General features: G+C 32.6%; 1 pseudogene; it reads right to left on the reverse strand.

Moving 5' to 3' along the window:
- Positions 1-3,406: 3,406 nt before the first annotated feature.
- On the reverse strand, positions 3,407-8,120 carry LOC114725100 (pentatricopeptide repeat-containing protein At5g04780, mitochondrial-like; annotated as a pseudogene).
- Between the last annotated feature and the right edge of the window lie 11,821 nt (positions 8,121-19,941).

The following is a 19,941-nucleotide window of genomic DNA, read 5'->3' on the forward strand; positions in this document are numbered from 1 at the left end:
AAAACATTTTAAAAGTGTATTTATGTTCATTATATAGTATAAATTATATAAATTTGAGATATTATATAAATGATTTTAATTTTTTAAACATATTTTTTGCTACAAACATTCATAAAAAAAACATTTAAGTAAATATTTATTAAATGAACTTATCAAATTTTCAGCCATGTTATTTTTTTGTGCATAATTGAATTATTTAAGTTTATGCTACAAACATTATACAAATGATTATTGTAAAAATAAAAAATAAAATTAAGGAAAACTATAAATTATATGAAACATCGCCAAAATATGCAATACAAAATAAACACACCAATCATCATCATATATAAGTGACTATATAACACGCGTCCAATAAATTTGAATTTGATACTCCTCCGGTCCTTAATATAAGACCCTTTAACTAATTTGATTAGATTAAGAAGTTAGGTAAAATTATAATTATAAAAAATGTGACATGTTTCCTAAAACACCATAATCATTTTCTTAAACCCCTCTTCCTCTTTTATTTGATTATGGTTGAAGGGGTTATTTATAGGGGTAATTTAGAGAAACTGATAAATATAAGAAATGGGTCTTATATTTAGGACCAAAACCAACTCAACAATTGGGTCCTATATTAAGGACCGGAGGAGTATTACAAAAGAAAAAACAATAAAGCATAATTCAAATCCTAATCTCAAAGAGCGGCTAAATGCATTGGAGAGGCACTTGAATGAAAATTATTAGAAATTCCTCCTGACATTAGTATCTTCAAAATCAAAGGAAAAAAATCAAATTCAATAAAGTACTCCAACATATTTTGCAAAACACATCAACTGTGGTAAATTTGATGCGCATACATTCTTTTTCACTTAACATTCTAAACAATGTCCATGATTTCATATTCTGATTATGTTAAACTTCGTTTGAATTACATAATCCCTTAAAACATTTTTATAAACACTTCATATTTTGCAAATTACGATCAAAGAACTACTAATAAACTATTTCAAACAAACCCTTAAGCTCGTATTGATAAACAATAATCTCTTTTCAAATACAGTACAATTAGCATCGTACTTAGATTTTTTTTTTGGGTACATCCTAACTATGCCAAGAATTTCAGGCTTTTCTGCATCACTACGGTTAAACAATATATCTCTTTTCAAATACAGTACAATTAGCATCGTACTTCGATTTTTTTTTGGGTACATCCTAAACTATGCCAAGAATTTCAGGCTTTTCTGCATCACTACGGTTTATACAATTTTCACTGTCACCATCAATTTCAAGCTGGCTACCTTCATTGGCTTGCACATTATTCAAAAATAGAATCATCATCAATCCTTTCACTCCCCCACTTTCTTCAACTTCATTATCATCATAATCCTTCTCTTCAACATCGGTCTATAATTTATCAATAGGAGGTCAGTATTTATCACAATTATCAATATCTCCAACATGAGTTATATTATCCAAAAATGGTGAAATTATTTTAATTTGAAATAATAATAAAATATAACTAAAACATATTATATTTTCACGCAAATTACTTTAGGAATGATATATGTTAATATTTGTTCAATAAAAAAGAATTGAATGAATGATTAGATAGTGGTATATAATGGTAAAGAAAGTGTTCGTATTAATCTATTATATGCAAAGCACAAAATATAGCAATGGTTACTTCAACAAGAGAATTAAGCTTAAGTGCACATGCGACAATGCACCCTGTTGCTTTATATTGCAAGCGAAATGCTTAGATCACCAGCAGTTAATAATACATCTCGTTTTTTGGGCAGTTTGGCTTCTATGGATATTTGCAAGTTTCGCTGCTTCGTTTTCAAAGAAAGGAAAATATTGGATATGCAAAACAACATATTTTTAGAATCTTTTTAAAATATCCTTAATAAGGTTAACAATTTGAATTAAGTATTTGTTTTCAAAATAAATCAGAAATCTGCAAGGAACAAAAACCGGACTGGACACTAAACCGGTTGAGATAGTGATTCAAGGGTCAGTTGGTCGGATCGGAATCAACTCGGAACCTAACCGGTCATATTAAAATAATATAATTTAATTAAAAATAACAAAAATAACAAAATTAACAATACTAATAACAAAATACAAGAAAATATGACAATAATTTGATTGTAACAATAACAAAGCATAACAATATTGAGGATTTTAATCTTTATGGTTCATCATTAATTAAAATTAATAATTATTTATACCAAAATTATCATTAAAATTCATCTATATTTATAGGAACTGATATATTAAGAGTTACATGAGAAAAAATAGGACTAATAACAACCTAATTATTCAAACCGGTTTATTATAGGTTCACACCAGTTTTTACCAGTTTGACCAGTTTTCTAGTGGTTCAACTCTCTCCCAGTTTAATATCTAAACCGAACATGTCCACTGATCGGTTCACCAGTTGAACCAGCCAGTCCGAACCGGTTTTTTGTTCACCGGGAATTTGTATAATTGATACAAAACAAAAAAGATAGTTAAAGCATTTTACTCTAATTAATGTATCTTTGACGACTTGGAATTTAGCATAGAGTTCCATTTGATGAATGAGAATCTGAGCATTTTCCTTGGACGCGTTGCTTGTGAGCATTTTGCTTTCCTAGAATACAAATTTAACTAGGATGTTTCTTTTTTCTTTTTTGGGTAAATAGCTAATTAAGATGTTGATCACCTCTTGTGATGCTTGTGATTAAGGTTTGAGGGAATTGTGATTTTTTAAAATTCTAACCATATCGGTAATGTTCTTAATTTTTTTCAAGTCCTTGATCGCGTGGTGTATTTTCCGGGTTTCTAATTCACCAGTTTCCCTAGCGGACTAGCAGTTCATAACATGAAACCCTACCAAATTGAAACCATTAAAGCTCTTTGTAGAACATAAAGTAACTTCTGTATTTCAAGCAAATGAAACGCAATGCATTTGTCTACTTTTTCAACAAATAAAAATGTTAACTTTCGACGAAAGTAAATATATATATAAAGGAATTTTGTCACCATGCTTTGTATGATATACAATGGAACGTAACATTTGCTTTCTGTATGATTGGTTGGATGAAGATGAAATAAAAATGAATGGAGAACGACCAAAATGCATTTTCAATCTTAGAAAGAAAGACAAAAATCCCTATGAAATAGGGAAACCCCGGATCAGTATCCTAAAATGCTGAAATGAAAGAGAAGTCCTCAGGTACTGATTTAGGGTTACTTAATTGGGGGAACTTACCTACATGCCTTCCACTGTTTGTCTTCCTACTATCCCCTTTCATTGTTAGAAATGTGGTCGTCATTCTCTTCTTCAGTTAGCTTTGGTCAGATAAACTTCCACTCGGTTCTGGTGGCTCCTCTGGACTTGCGTTGCATGGAACTCGCTGAGCTTGTGGAGTAGTTATGCTATTGCAGATTCTTAAGGATACTGTTGGCAGCCACTATATCACCATCTCCACTACCAGAAATAAAGAGAATGAACAGAGATGAGGCCACGGATTTGATAGGCCTTAAAAGGAGAACCAGCATTCAGACTCCGGGGTTTGTTTGGGGTGCTGCGTTTTGATTTCAGCTTGAAGTGAACAATATTAGCAGATGCTGAAATTTCTGTAACTGGCTTGCCTTACTCTTGTCATTTCTTAACTTAAACCATCAACGGCGTGACTTCAAGCTATACAATGTACGAAAAATTTATCAAGTTAATCAGGAAACATGGCATAATAGAACTGAAATACTCAGTTCTTGAGATTCATAGTATATCAATACCCTGGAATAGAAAGACCTAATTTAAGAATACAACTTAGGCGATCAACAATTTGACAGGCTAATGTAAGGTATTATTTAGAGCAAAAGCTAAACATGCTCATCTCAGCACATCACCAATCATAGAGAAGCAAAGACCTCATATCATAAGCATGCACCTTGACTTATCAACAATTTTATAGCCAGACTGAAGGCATTATCATACTAACAAAATCTGAGGACAGCATCTCGATATCCATATCTCTGCTAAACATTTTCGACCAATCTTCCATTTTCCTTCAGATTCTCTGGCAGTCGAAATTATGAAACATAAAAGGGAAAACAATCCCTTCAAAATCAAATAAAAGATGTGAGTACGAAGCACTTTTACCTTGTAGCTTGTGTACTGCAGCGTTGTCTTTGACGCATCAACTTTGGTTGAGAGGATGGTAGTAGCACATATGTAAGGAATCAGTGTGCTCCATAAGAATGGAATAATGAACCATCTTGATGACGTTACCAATAATCACCACATGAACATGAACCGTTTTTAAAATGATGGAATCTATTGATATCTCTGATAATAATTTCCCTTGAAACAATTTTACATAAAAACTTGAAAAAGGTGTGGCAGTCCATGCAGACTCGTAGATTCTTCTTAACCCTTATTGGGGATCCTGGAGGTGTAGCAATTAATCCAAAGACTACAGCCAGTTTCTCACTATGGTGAAATAAGAGTTGCTCCTTTTCACTTTGGTTCACATTATGTAGATCAATCTCTACGATGGGACTATAACCGGCTTTGCTTAGAAGGCCACATAGCTCATCCAGTTTAGCATATATTTCAGCACTTCTATAATGGCTTCTATCCCCAACAATAAAGGTGTACACTTTGTCCTTGACCTCGATCCAACTCATGCCAGGCTCCTTCTTAACCTTGCTGTCCTTCATAAGCTTTCTAACCTTTGCAACATTTTCCCACATCCCTGCTGATGCATAGATATTTGCAAGAAGAACATGGGTACCAGATTTCTCAGGCTCAATAGCCAAAAGCATTTCAGCAGCTTGTTGACCAAGTTCTACATTTTTATGAATTCTTGCAGCTCCAAGAAGTGCCCCCCAAACTGATCCATCTGCTTCAAATGGCATGGATTTTACAAGCTCAATTGCTTCATTTAATTTTCCTGCTCGACCAAGGAGATCAATCATGCAAGCATAATGCTCTTGCATTGGTTTAAAACCAAACATCTCCTCCATTTTCTCGAAGTATTGCTTTCCCTCATTTACCAAACCAGCATGATTACATGCACAAAGAACACTAACTAATGTTATTTGATTGGGACTCACACCTTCTTCAAGCATTTGACTAAACAATTGAAGAGCCTCCTTCCCATGACCATGTTGTGCCAACCCTCCAATCATAGCAGACCATGAGACTATTCCTCTTTGAGGTATCTCAGAAAAAACACGATTAGCATCCTCTATACTTCCACATTTTGCATACATATTAACTACAGAATTGCTTGCAAAAATATCAGAATAAATCCAAACTTGAGAGCATGAACATGTAATTGTTTCCCTTGCTCATATGCTGACAAATTTGCACAGGCATTCAAAAGAGAACTGCAGACAAATGAATCTGGCTTGATATCTGCATCTTGCATTCGCGAATAGAGTTTTAGTGCCTCTTCTCCATCCCCATCCTGAGAGTACGCTGTTATCATGGATGTGTAAGCCACCAGATCTTCACACGTGCATTCTTCAAATATTTTTGAAGCTTCATCAATATGATTACATTTTCCGTATGCGTCAAGAAGACTATTTATGACATAAAAATCTGAATGAAGTCCAGATTTGATGGAAAGTGTATGAATTTGCCTGCAAACATCAAGTGCCTGTATACTAGCCACAGATTTAAGAACTGTTGACAAAGTAGTTTGGTTATAAACTACATCCTCCTTGTACATTTCAGCAAAAATGGACACTGCTTCTAAGTCTTCTCCACATTGTGAGTAACCAGAGATCAAAGCATTCCATGCAACCAACTCCTTTTTTACCATTAAGTCATAAGCTCTCCTTGCATCATCCATCATTTCACATTTAGAATACATGTCTACTAGTCCTGCAGCCACAAACGAATCTGAATCAATATCTGTCTTTATCAAACCAGAGTGCAACTGTCTACCCAAGTCCTTGAACCCCATTGCGGCACATGCCTTTAGAGCACTTGATACGGTGAACATATTGGGACAAGTTCCCGCCCTTTTCATCTCACCAAACAATGCTAAAGCCCAATCATGACACTCATGAAGAACACAACCAGCAATAATTGCATTCCAAGAAATAATATCAGGATGTGTAATTTCTCTAAAAACTGCAATTGCATCTTCAATGTCCCCTCCTTTTGAGTACATGTCAACTAGAGCATTTGCAGAAAATAGATCCAGATTGTAACCCAACTTTAGCAAATACGCATGAACTGTCCTTCCATGATTGCCATCTTGCAATCCTGCACAAGCATTTAATATGATTGAAAGGCTAAACTCATTAGGCCTTATTCCACTCTGAACCATTTCTCTAAACAAATCCACAGCTTCTATACCCAAATCACTTTGCACATAGCAAGAGAGCAATGCATTCCATGAAACAACATTTAGTTCTATAATTGAGCCAAATAGTCTCCTAGAATCACCAAGCTGTCCACATCTTGCATACATAACAACCAAAGTATTTGTAACAAACACATCAGACTCAAACCCTGTGACTATTGTCATACCATGAACCAATTTCCCCAAATTCAAATCTTTCTTGATTGAGCACGCCTTAAGAACACTTGAAAAGGTAAACTCATTGCATTTAATATCCAACATTCGCATCTCAGAAAATGCTAACAAGGCTTCCACCCCGAGCCCATTTTGTGCATATCCAGAGATCAAGGCAGACCAAGAAACCAAATCTGGTTCTGAATTTTCTTCAACCAGCTTCCGGGCATACCCAAATTGTTGAGACTTGGAGTACAAGGTTATCAAATAATTTTTAAGACTTGGATTTTGAGATGAACCAAACTTAATCATGTGGGCATGAACAACCATGCCTGAGGTTACAGATTTGGAAGCAATACATTGTGACAAAAGATTTGAGTAAGATACGAAGCTTTGAGTAGAAATTTCTCCAGCCAACTTCTGGGCATACCCAAATTGTCGCCACTGGGAGTACCATGTTTTCAAATGATTTCTGAGACTTGGAATGTGAGGTGATCCAAACTTAACCATGTGGGCACGAACTTCCATGCCTAAGGTTATAATCTCGGAAGCAACGCATTTGACAGGAGCTTTGAGTAGGAAGTAAAGACCCTCGTCTCAAAGCAGGGAAAGCTTAACATAGCAGCATTAGTTTGCATAAATTTAGGGGAGTAGAAAAATTTAGATGGTGGTTTAAGCAGTGGTTGAAGAATAGGGTCTTGGAAGTGGGAAAAAAGTTACAAAGCCAGAACTTCATAGTACACTTGACAACCGGACATGAGAAGAATTGAATTACCTCATGCCCACTGGATTTGTTAGGCAAGGCATCCTATAATAGATCAAGCTATTTAAGTGACAAAACATAAAATATCTCCAACTTCCCCACGTACCCAGTACATAATAGAAGAATTAGTTCTCTCAGATCACAACTGCGTATCTTCAGACATTCAATCAGAGGCAACTTCTGCATACAAAATAGCTGAGGCCAACAATAATGGGAAGCAAAAGATAGGGTTAGACTTCAAACTTGATAGCCATAGCCAAGAATCCAGAAAGGAAATAGCAGAGTAAATGACAACAAAATATCAGACGATGACTCCATGAATTTCTGAAGAATGTCAATGCACATTCAAATAACAGCTAAAACAAGTACGAGAAGAAATGGGGTTTCCAGTTCCAAGTGGGAAAAGCTTCCAATAAGAAACGCAAAACATGGTTCGCCCCAAAATTGCTCATGCCAGAGATGCCCATCATAAAGCATTGCTCAGCAAAGCAAGGTGCCTGCGAAAGTGTGATACAATATGATACACAATTGGACTGTTTTAACAGCAATATGATACTGAAGAAAAAGTGGTGCTTGCCAAGGAGGGGGAATACTTTAACAGTACTATGATACAGAATCCTTTTTCAATTCACAGGATCCAGTCTAAAATAGAAATATCACATACAACCATTTCAACAGCAATACAATCTAGACAATATAAACATATATAGCAATAGGCTTTTCGACTGAAGAAAGAGGGAACGAAGGGTTAAAAAGAAGGCTGAAGCTATAGAGAAGAATGAGAGTGAAGAGTCACATAGATAAACGAAAAAGAACCTGATCATGGCGAGGCTGTGCAGCACCGCCTCACCGACGGCGAACGACGGTGGACAATCTGAGACTAGGGATTTGCAAAATTCAGGACTTTACTCAACGGCTAAGATGATAACTAAATGGACGGTGCAGATGAGACAGTGCGTTCTAGGTGACGTGGCAATGCAAGAATTTCTCATCAGCCCAAGCAAATATTCCCTCCCATCTTTTTTTTTTAAAATAATATCTCAAAGCTTAGCACAAATAAATTAAAAATTATAATATTTCAATTTAGGTACTTAAAAAGTCAAAACTTTAGGAGAGAAAGTGACGTCTAATATGATATTTTACAAATATAATTAAATAACTGAAATTTCCTTGCATAAGTTTTTTTTTAAAAAAAATCAAATTAATCATTGTGAATATATTTCTTGTTATTGGTTATTCAACACTTGTTATTATTAGTCATTATTTGTACATTTCTTGTCATTTGTTATTCAATATTTATTATTGTCAATTCACCACTTGTTAATAAACTTTTTGGTACAAAAGTATTTTTGTCATTTGACTATATTTACAAAATGTCATATCAGACAACATTTTCTTTTTTAGGTTTTTGATATTTTAAATGTTTGAATTGAAATATTATAATTTTTACCTTCTTTTAATGTCATTTTTCCTTCTTTTTATAGTGTTTGAACAATGAATACTCTCTTCACTCTATAATAGAAATTGCATATAGAAGAATGACTTGGTTGAAAATATAAGTAAGTAAAAGATTAATTAATACTATTTTTTGTTAATATTATCCCATAACCAAAGTTTAAAGGTAACTCCTTATATTTTTCTCTTTTCTTCGTAACCTCATTTAATATGGATAAAATAAATAAAAAAATCTCTTTTACTGCTTAAATGTGATTTTTTTTCTCATTTACTAAAGTTTTTTTTCAAGTTCTATCATGCAACGAAAAAAGAGAAAATGCTTTAAAATCTCAAAATACCTAAAACTAAGATATTCTAAAGTTACAAAAGAGTAAATGTGCATCTAACATCTTGATCTTATTTTCTGGGTGCATCTAACAAACAAAAGAAAATGATTTAAAAAATCTCAAAATATCTAAAACTTGTTATGAATATTATAATATGTGGATGTCCATATCCTCTTCTTCCTCTTCCTCTTCATCTTCCTCTCAACTTCATCATCAACTCCCACTACTTCCACTAGGCATTAATCTTCCACTACTCCATTACCTTTCCACTATGCCGTTAATCTTGTAACCCCCCCACTCATATTCATATGGTTTATTGTCCACTATCTATCATTTAAGTACAAATGTAACTTATGTGTGAGACTATGCCTATAAATAAGGCATGTCATTGTATTGTGAAGCAAGTGAAGCAAAGCAAGAAATACAATATCATTCTCTCATTTTCTTGTCTACTTCTCTTCTCCAATCTACTTTCATTGTTGGTTAATTTCATAACACGTTATCAGCACGAGACTCTACTATCAGAGTTCATGGCTCCTAGTTGATACACGTTGATGTTTTGTTCGTTGAATGAAGATAGTTTGATCCGAAAGTTTGGTAAGATTTCTCCAATTTATTTAAAGCAAATAATGGTTTTGCATATTAACCATATTGATTCAATGGCAATCGAATATTTTATTCATCATATTGAGATATGAAAATTTTTATTTTTTATTTCTTTTCTTATATTTTTATGATCCTACTATCCTTAATACTCCTTGATTTGCTATGAGGTTTATGTTTATCTATAAAATTACTATATATTATTATCATCTCTGATATTGGTTAATTGTTGTCTTAGAAAGTAGAATGTTAAACATATAAATGAATGGCTAATAGCCATTATATTCTTGATTTTGTTATCAGATGGCCAGAAGCCACATCACATTTTGATGATTATTTAATAAAGGACTATCTTATGGTAGCAACAGATGGCATGACAAAACTGTCACAATTTAATAATGTATATCAAAGTTCTGAAAATTAATGGTTTAAAAAAAATTAAACCATACAAAAGAACTTCGTAGTTCTGAAAATTTTGTTATAGTCCGGAAGACTAATATTTGAGAAAATTGATGGTGTGCTATTGAAAGTAAAGAATATATCCATAAAAGTGATAAAGAGTATGATCACATTATATCAGTTAAACTGATAACTAAAAGGGCAATAATCTTGGGGCTTGACTATTGGATCATAGCAGAAGAATTAGTAATAGCCCCATGATAAATATGATAAAATTATGAATAAATATTATCATATGACCAGAAGTCATATAGACAAATATCAATTCATTGAAAAACAAATGTTAAGAAAAAATGGTTGTGGAATCAAAAGGACCATGTGATATTATGAAAATATCGAAGCTAATTTTAATGCCTGAAAGCAGTAAGTTGTGAAGAAAGATAGATATCCAAAGTATATATAAAAATAGAAAACATATAAGTATATGCTTAGAAGGCTATGTGTATAATGTTTAATTTTTATTAGTCTTTAAATTTATTGTGATTTGTGAGAAACAAATGTTATAAGAATTTGATATTGTAATATTGATAAATATGTGATATAAAACTAAATAGATCAAATAGACCCAAAAGTTACTAGTTGTATTTTGTTTATTTATATCTTATTTATATGATCTGATTCAATATTAGTTTTGAATATTTTAAATGTTTATAGTACGTTGATCAATATTGAAAAGTTTTGAACGTTAAGTACTTTACTTTTAAAAGTTCATTTTAAATGTTCTCCATCATTTTTGTGTGTTTTCTATGTGTCTTGCAAGTTAAATCTATGATACTCATGATTATTTGTTATTATGTTAATAATATATTGAAATAGAGTTGTCTTTCATATTCCTCTTAAATTATATAGTTCCTGAAGAACTCGATGTAATAGTATTAATATAGTTCCAGAAGAACTAATACTGATTTTTCTTTATGAGTAGACAAAGTATTGATAGTGAAAAATATGATCCATAGATCTACATCGCAACTTTGGTTCTCCAAAGAGTGTAAATATTATAGTATAATTGGATTAAAGTCCGTAACTATATATAAACTAGGAAGTACTTGGGCTTCCAAGCAAAAGATAGGTTATTGGCTTTAACCTATTTTATGCTAGTAGCTATTTATGAAATATATGAATAAATGAATCATATTTGAATGACTCAATCTTGAGGGGAAAAACTGTTGAAATACAAATATGAGTTGATATTGGATATATTTTCATATCAATTTCATAAATGGATATCATCAATCATATATTATATTGAAAAGTTTATTATTGGTAATGAAACATGATACAGTAAACCAGAAGTTTACTGATATAATTAGATTTATTGTTGGCATGACTTGTTTGATCATCTTAAACTATATAATTATTGAAGATTATGTATTGATATCCATTGAAGAACCAGAAGATTCTTCCGAATAGCCAACATTTTTAAGAATCCGTATGTGCTGCTTGTTCTCAAAGAAAATTGATTATAAAATATCACTAGTTATGTTTTGTTTTTGAATGGATCACTATATTTCTGGAAATATATATGGGCCCATTTAGAAGCACATAAGCCATACAAGTATTTAATATTTGATAGATGCATCTATATAAAATGGTAAGATGTGTGATTGATATTAATTTGCAACCTAAAGTTTGCAAGATTATTTAGATAAATTTTCCAGACTGTGTGATTCCCAAAACTTGATTTCAAAGATGCTAGTGAATTTATATATCAGGCTTTTAATGTTGAAAAGCCTACTTAACAAATTGATCTAGCAAAATCATTTGTTAATGCCTCCGTGAATAGTTTGATCAATATTTATGAGAACAAATTTTTCCATTTTAGTGTTGGCATATTTGATATATTGCAGCACTTATAGACATCAAAGCAACAAAATTCTCCCAAGAAAATTGGCTTTTGGTTAGGAGCAAGATATTTTCCATCTAAAGATTGAAATGTGCAATATTTATTCTTACCAATCCACCACAATGCACATAGATGGATATTTAAAGAAAGTTGGAACATATGTTGAGTAAGAACCTCCTTCTTCTTGTTTGTTTTTAAATGGAATAAAATAATGTTCCTGAAAGAAACAAATGGATTTAGGATACTTATATTGCATAATTAGTTGATTGTTATTCAACAAAATTTTCCTAACATGAGGGGGAGAAATTGAGTAGCTGGAAAAGAGAATGCATGGAATGCATCATTACTATCAAATATAGATCCTCATATATATCAGTATGAACCAGAAGTTCATCAAAATTGCATTCATGAAATACTATAAAATATTTTACTGACTTGAGTGAAAATTTTAAATCCCTTATTCCGGCTGAAAATGCTCCAATTATTTTAAATATTAAGACATGCCAGAAGCATGGGAGGTTAATCGGTTCCAATCTAAATATTTTGAATAAAGAGGAGCATACAACTTAGAAGTTATATTGAGGAGGCATATACTCTAGAAGAGTGTCAAGACATAACTAATTGTAAAACTCCAGAAGAGGTTCAAGTACTTGAAAAGGAAGAAAGAGATCTCAACAAGTTATGTCACAAAAGAAAAAAATGGAACCGAAAAAGGTAAAGTTGTCGACAATGATTTTTCATAAGAATATCACGTGATAAAAAGAGGATCTTACACATAGATCTATCATGCAAAGTAGAGATAAATTTGGCCAAGAAGAAAAGTAAAAAGGAAAATACGTGATGGAAATATTGTTTCGATATGTGAAAATAGGCATGCAGTCTGAACATATAAAATATAAAGTTTCTATAGAATAGATAGATGTTTATGTGAAAATATAGATTTTCACAAATGATTATGATGAGACATATTACTTTGTGGTGGATATCATTTTGCATATTTGAATAGTCTGGCATTATGAAATGTGCCTGCTAGATGACCCCTGGAATACTTGAGAAATGAAGATTTTTGTGTATCAAATAATTGATACAAGAAAGGCCTTAAAGTGTTTTTATATGGATAAATCACATCCATTATATACTTTGACGGTTGTGAGATTTGTGGAGGTGAATAAAGAACCTTATATATTTTGAGAAGGTGATGAAGAACTACTTGGTCCAGAAGTACCAAATCATAGGTCCAGAAGTACCATATCTATCTTATCAATCATGCATAACATCACATATCATTTGCTGTTAACTTACTGGTAAGATATATTTCTTCACCAAAGACATTGGAATAGAATTATAGATTCTTTTCTGATTCACATGCTGGTAATTCCAAATGGAGTATTTATCTCACAATATCCAAAAGATGGTGAAAGATATATCCAGCAAATTCATTCAAATAAAAATCTAGCAGATTTGTTCACCAAGTCACTTCCTATTACAATATTTGAAAAGTATGTTCATGATATCAGATGTCATAGACTCAAGGATATCAATTGATGTTATCAAGAGGGGAAGTTAATACACGCTGTACTCTTTTTCCCTTGTCTATGGTTTTTCCCCACTGGGTTTTCCTAGCAAGGTTTTTAATGAGGCAGCATCGAATAGTGTATCAATGAATGTGTACTCTTTTTCTTCTACTAGGTTTTTATCCCACAGGGTTTTTCCTAGTTGAAGTTTTTTTAATGAGGCACATATCTTAGATAATGGACATCCAAGGGGGAGTGTTATGAATATTATAATATGTGGATGTCCATATCCTCTTCTTCCTCTTCCTCTTCATCTTCCTCTCAACTTCATCATCAACTCCCACTACTTCCACTAGGCATTAACCTTTCACTACTCCATTACCTTTCCACTATGCCTTTAATCTTGTAACTCCCCCCACTCATATTCATATGGTTTATTGTCCACTATCTATCATTTAAGTACAAATGTAACTTATGTGTGAGACTATGCCTATAAATAAGGCATGTCATTGTATTGTGAAGCAAGTGAAGCAAAGCAAGGAATACAATATCATTCTCTCATTTTCTTGTCTACTTCTCTTCTCCAATCTACTTTCATTGTTGGTTAATTTCATAACAAAACTAAGATATTCTAAAGTTACAAAAAAAAAAAATGTACATCCAGAATCCTAATCCTATTTTCTGAGTGTATCGTACATCTTGATCTTTTATACGGTGCATCCAACGCTCTCATCTTATTTTAATTGTGCACCCCAATTTTTTTTTTGTTACATCTGGCATTCAATTTTTAGGATGCTGGTTGTATTAAAAATAAAATTAGAATACTAGATATAACAAAAATCAAAATGCCAGCCGCGATATACAAATCAGGATGCTGCGCCTTTATCCGTCGCTACTCGCTAGTTTTTCCAAAAAAACAATTTTTAACCCAAATGAGGGGGCAGGTCAGAAGACCAGACAAAAGCGCTTTACGCATATTGCAATCTAAAGTTCTCATCCTTCCACCCCCTATGTTCCTTAATTTTCAGATTAAGGTACGCCGAACGGGGTGGAATTTGCCGTCAAATATGCACAGTACTTTAAAATATTACATGATTTGTCCAGCATCATGAAGTCCTTTTTAGGTCCAACGTCTTAAAATATTTATGATGTAATTTTAGTTTTAGAGTACTAATTTTTTTTCAGAAACAATTATACTTTAAAGTATTATTTCATGATCAATTTTAACTTTGTCATTAACTTTAGTCAACGGCTAAGATGATAACTAAATGGACGGTGCAGATGAGACAGTACGTTCTGGGTGACGTGGCAATGCAAGAATTTCTCATCGACTCGAGCAAATATTCAGGAAAATTTTGATTAAGAACCACAATTGAGAATTTATTTCAAATAGCTCCTAAAACATTCTGACATGTCACTGTAGGACCAAAAGACCAAAGTGAAATTAAAATTATGAGTAAGATTATAATAATACCTCTCACTTTTATTTTTTCAAAAAATTAATATTAATGGTCGCCAGAATTCCAGCCACCGAAAGTCGAAGGTTCAGCCACCGGCGCTCAGGTGGCCGCCACCGAAGATGGGAGCTCCGGTAGCCGCTACTATAGCTCCAGTGGCCGAAATTTTTTTTTTTTTAAAAAAATAAGGTACCCAAGGGAAAGTTTAAACCCATAATCCCTTAGCACACTAAGAGTGATATGACCACCAAGCTAACCAAACCATTTAGTCATATGATGCAAATAAAAATATATATAACAAAACAAATGCAGGTATCCAAATGTAAGTGAATAGGTGAAATTTGACAATTTACAAGTGAAATTCAGCAATTTACAACAAAAATTTGATGATTTACAAATACCATAATGGAATTTACAACCTTAAATACAAGTGTTTAAGTATAAATGAGTAAGTGAAATTTGAATATTTACAACAAAAGTTCATAAATTTACAACCCAAATTTAGCGATTCACAAAAAATAAAAAGGAATTCACAACCCAAAAATGTAAATGTTTGAGTATGATCGAACAAGTGAAATTTAGCGATTTACAGCAATAATTAAGATATTTACAACCCAAATTCAGCGATTCATAAGAAACATGAATACTTATATTTGAAGTTATGAATTCTCTTATTAGTTTTGTAATATTTATGTTTCTTATGAATTACTGAATTTAGGTTGTAAATAGCTGAATTTCACTTGTTTATTTACACTCAAACACTTATACTTTCGGCTGTGAATTTTCTTGTGTTTTTTGTGAATAGCTGAATTTGGATCTCAAATTCATGAACTTTTGTTATAAATCTTCAAATTTTATTTGCTCATTTATACTTAAACACTTATATTTGGAATTGTAAATTCCATTATGTTATTTGTAAGTCGCCAAATTTTTGTTGTAAATTGTCAAATTTCACTTGTTCACTTACACTTCGACACCTGCGTTCGTTTTGTTATATATATTTTTGTTTGTATTATATAACTAAATGGTTTGGTTGGCTTAGTAGTCATATCACTTTTGGTATGCCAAGAGGTCATGAGTTCAAACCTTCCCTTGGCCACCTCATTTAAAAAAAAAAAAATCAAGCCACCAGAGCTATGACCTCCGGCGGCAGCCACCTAAGCACTGGTGGCCGGAATTCCAACAATCATTAATATTTATTTTTTAAGAAAAATAAAAATGAAGGGTATTATTGTCGTCTTACTTTTAATTTTAATTTTAGTTTGGTCTTTTGGTCTTGCAGTGACATTTCAGAATGTTTTGGAGCTATTTGAAATAAATTCTCAACTGCGGTCCTTAATCAAAATTTTCTCCAAATATTCCCTCCCATCCTTTTTTTTTTTAATAATAGGGTTAATACAAATTTTAATCCCTCAAATTTGGGCCCAATTTGGTATTAGTCCCTGAAATTTAAAACGTGTGGTATTGGTCCCTGAAATTATGTCCGTTTCAGACCGTTGGTCCCTGGCATCTTAGCACCGTTAAATTTTACTGACGTGGCGTTAACACCGTTAAACTGATGAGTTGGCATATGACCTGGACATGATATTGGTCCCTCAAATTTGGGGCCATTTTGGTGTTGGTCCCTGAAATTTAAAACTGATGGTATTGGTCCCTCAAATTATATGTTTCTGGCCTTTGGTCCCTGATAGCTTTAGACCCTCCTCTTTTTATCTGTTCCTGTAGAACCCTCTGCTTTGCTGTTATCTGGTCTCAACGGCTCTGGTGGCTTGCTGGTCGTGCCTGCCTTTTTGTTGGAGTTGCCGGTGAGGTTCTTGTTGCTTCTTCTCAAGCTTCTTACTCTGATAATGGGCTTCTCTTTTTCTTGGGAGGTTCATCATCATCTGTACTAGAAGAAGATGGCTTCAATGGGAGTGGTTTTGTATCTGAAGCCGGCTTCTTCTTCTCATGAATTGTTAAGTCACCTTTTTGGCCAAAAGTAGCAGAGAAGGTAGAAGGTTTAGCTGAGAATGCACTGCGTTTCCTCCACACTAATATAGGAGCAAAAGCTCTGTGTTTTGACAAAAGTGAATCTCAGATTGCATAGATTCTCTTCTACCATAGCCTTCCATTGCTCATGTCACATCATCAAGTTTTAGTTGCCAAGTCAAATGCCATATCATAGGTTAACAAAGTTAGAGCCAACTCAGACAAATTTGACGGCGTAAACCTATCAAGAACCAACGGTCAGAAACAGATATAATTTGAGAGACCAATACCATCTATTTTAAATTTCAGGGACCAATACCAAAATGGCCTCAAATTTGAGGGACCAATACCATGTCCAGGTTATATGCCACCTATATGTCAACTCATCAGTTAACGGTGTTAACGCCACGATAGCAAAATTTAACGGTGCCAAGATACCAGGGACTAACGGTTTGAAATGGACATAATTTGAGGGACCAATACCACACGTTTTAAATTTCAGGGACCAATACCAAATTGGACCCAAATTTGAGGGACCAAACTTTGTATTAACCCTTAATAATATCTCAGAATTTAATCAATTCATGTACTTAAAAAGTCAAAATTTTAGGAGAGGAAGTGATACCTAATATGATATTTTGCAAATATAATTAAATAACTAAAATTTCCTTGCATAAGATTTTTTTTAAATAAAAAAAATTCAAACTAGTGATTGTGAATATATTTTTTGTTATTGGTTGTTCAACACTTGTCATTATCGGTCATTGCCTGTACATTTTTTGTCATTTGCTATTCAACACTTGTTATTGTCAATTCACATCTTGTTAATAAACTTTTTGATACAAGAATATTTTTATCATTTGATTATATTTGCAAAATATCATATTAGACATCACTTTCTTTTTTGGGTTTTTGATCTTTTGAGTGCCTAAATTGAAATATTGTAATTTTTAACTTCTTTTAATGTCATTTTTCCTCCTATTTATAGTGTTTGAGCAATGAATACTCTCTTCACTCTGCAATAGAAATTGCTTATGGAAGAATGACTTGGTTGAAAATATAAGTAAGTAAAAGATTATACTCCTCCGGTCCTTAATATAGGACCCAATTGTTAAGTTGGTTTTGGTCTTAAATATAAAACTCATTTCTCGTATTTATCAATTTTCTCTAAATTACCTCGATGGATACTCCCTCAACTATAATCAAGTAGAAAAGGAAGAGGGGATATTAAAAAAGATGATTATGGTGTTTTAAGAAAAATGTGTCACATTTCTTATAATTAACTAACTTACCTAACTTTCTTAATATAATCAAATTAGTTAAATGGGTCTTATATTAAGGATTGGAGGAATACTATTTTTTGTTAATTTTATCCCATAACTAAATTTAAAGGTAACTCCTTATATTTTTCTCTTTCCTTCATAACCTCGTTTAATATGAATAAAATAAAATAAAAATCTCTTTTGCTGCTTAAATGTGGTTTTTTTCTCATTTACTAAAGTTTTTTTTTTCAAGTTCTATCATGCAACGAAAAAAGAGAAAATGATTTAAAATCATTCAAATATTCTAAAGTTACAAAAGAGTAAATGTGTATCTAGCACCTTGATGTTATTTTCTAGGTGCATCTAACAAACAAAAGAAAATGATTTTAAAAAATTTCAAAATATCTAAAATTAAGATATTCTAAAGTTACAAAAAAGTAAATGTACATCTAGAACCCTGATCTTATTTTCTAAGTACATCTAATATCCTGATCTTTTATATGATGCATCTAATACTCTCATCTTATTTTCATTGTGCACCCCAATGATTTTTTTTTTTTTGGTTACATCTGGCATCTAATTTTTAGGGTGCTAGTTGTATTAAAAATAAAATTAGAATTCTAGACATAACAAAAATCAGAGTGCCAACCGTGACAGACAAATCAGGATGCTGCGCCTTTATCAGTTACTGGTTTTTCCAAATAAACAATTTTTAACCCAAATGAGGGGGCAGGTCAGGAGACCAGACAAAACCGCTTTACACATATTGCAATCTAAAGTTCTAATCCTTCCACCCCCTATGTTCTTTAATTTTCGGATTAAGGTATGCCGAACAGGGTGAAATATGCCGTCAAATATGTACGGTACTTTAAAATATTATATGATGCGTCCAGGAGATCTTAAAATATTTTATGATGTAATTTTACTTTTAGAGTGTTAATTTTTTTCAGAACCATTTACACTTTTAGCTTGTCATCAACTTTTCAAAACTCTATTAAATGAACGTATATCAAATAACATAAAGTAGCATATTTTAGGGTATTGGACAGATCTGAAGAGATATATCTAATTATTAGATGAACTACAAAATACTTTATGGTATATGATGCACTTAAACAAATATTTTAGGATGTTAAAAATACCACAAAATACTTTAAGATACTTGACTCATTTAACAAAATACTTTAATATGGCGCATGCACCTTAATCCTTAATTTTTGGGCATAAGACGGCTAAAAGTAAGAGCCAAGTGGGGATTAGGTCCCATACAATCTTTGTCGCATGCCGTCAGAAGATGAGGCAGACAATCACGGAAAATAGAAGAGCAGAACAAGTCCACATTTGCTAAGGCTTTGTTTGGATTTCCGTTGAGACAAAAAAAAAACAGTGTGAAATGTTAGTTGGTGGGTTATTTCAACATTCGTGTGTTTTTTTTTTTGGGGGGGGGGGAATACAGTACGGTAAAAGCAAAAAAAAAAAAATTGCGCCTTTTCAAAACAAATGAGAATCTAAATAAGTATCAATTTTTCAAACTAACTTTTGTAAAATTAATCCAAACATAAATTAAATTACACTATCTGATTTTTAATCCTAATTTAAATTTTTAAAAATCAACTGAAATAAAAATTATTTTTATCAATGTTAATCTAAACACACTGTAAGATGTTTTCAAGGTCCCAAGCGAGCTATAGTCCTTGCGAGCCCAATCCTTAGCTTCAAAAACATTGCAATATCGGGTTCCCATTTGGTACTCATCAGGTGATGAGCACCCAGTGCTCATCATCT

Source organism: Neltuma alba, unplaced genomic scaffold (assembly GCF_004799145.2).
Source record: "Neltuma alba isolate B1F8T4 unplaced genomic scaffold, ASM479914v2 tig00012225_pilon, whole genome shotgun sequence".
NCBI classification, from domain to species: domain Eukaryota; kingdom Viridiplantae; phylum Streptophyta; class Magnoliopsida; order Fabales; family Fabaceae; genus Neltuma; species Neltuma alba.